We start from the raw sequence: 370 nt of genomic DNA, 5'->3' as shown, positions 1-370 counted from the left end.
GCTCCCTGTGCTCGACCCCGGGAGCAAACTGGGGCCATTTCGCCCCAGCTCAGACGTTCAGGGCGCAGGTTTCCTCCTGGTTTGGTGCTTACGTATCACGTTCACGCCTCCGACCCCGACAGCCCTGCTCCTAACCTCACGCCCCGCCAAGAATCTTCTCCCGGGTGTCAGGAGGAGAGAGGGACCTCCCAGGGCGACAAGGAGAAGCTGCTTGAGCCGAGCGGCAGCCACCAAACCAAGGAGCTGCCAAACCCAGGCCAGTGTCTGCTGTGGCTGGGCTCAGGGGGTTCAAGCGCAGCCAGGGAGAGCATGGTGAAGCATTTGGAGGGGCCTCGTCTGTCTCTGGAGGCCACGTTAAGCTGCGTGGGGT

At 63.2% G+C, this 370-nt stretch overlaps 1 protein-coding gene across 1 annotated transcript in view; it reads right to left on the bottom strand.

The window, feature by feature from the left end:
* RNF115 (ring finger protein 115) overlaps window positions 1-370 on the bottom strand; it is a gene marked incomplete at its 3' end in the record, with an annotated part of 4,791 nt that overhangs the window by 559 nt on the left and 3,862 nt on the right. The window lies entirely within an intron of this gene.

The sequence above is a fragment of the Buceros rhinoceros genome, unplaced genomic scaffold (genome assembly GCF_000710305.1).
Source record: "Buceros rhinoceros silvestris isolate BGI_N320 unplaced genomic scaffold, ASM71030v1 scaffold35787, whole genome shotgun sequence".
Classification (NCBI taxonomy): domain Eukaryota; kingdom Metazoa; phylum Chordata; class Aves; order Bucerotiformes; family Bucerotidae; genus Buceros; species Buceros rhinoceros.
Note: the sequence above shows the minus strand (reverse complement) of the source record. Positions and strands in the feature narration are given on the sequence as shown.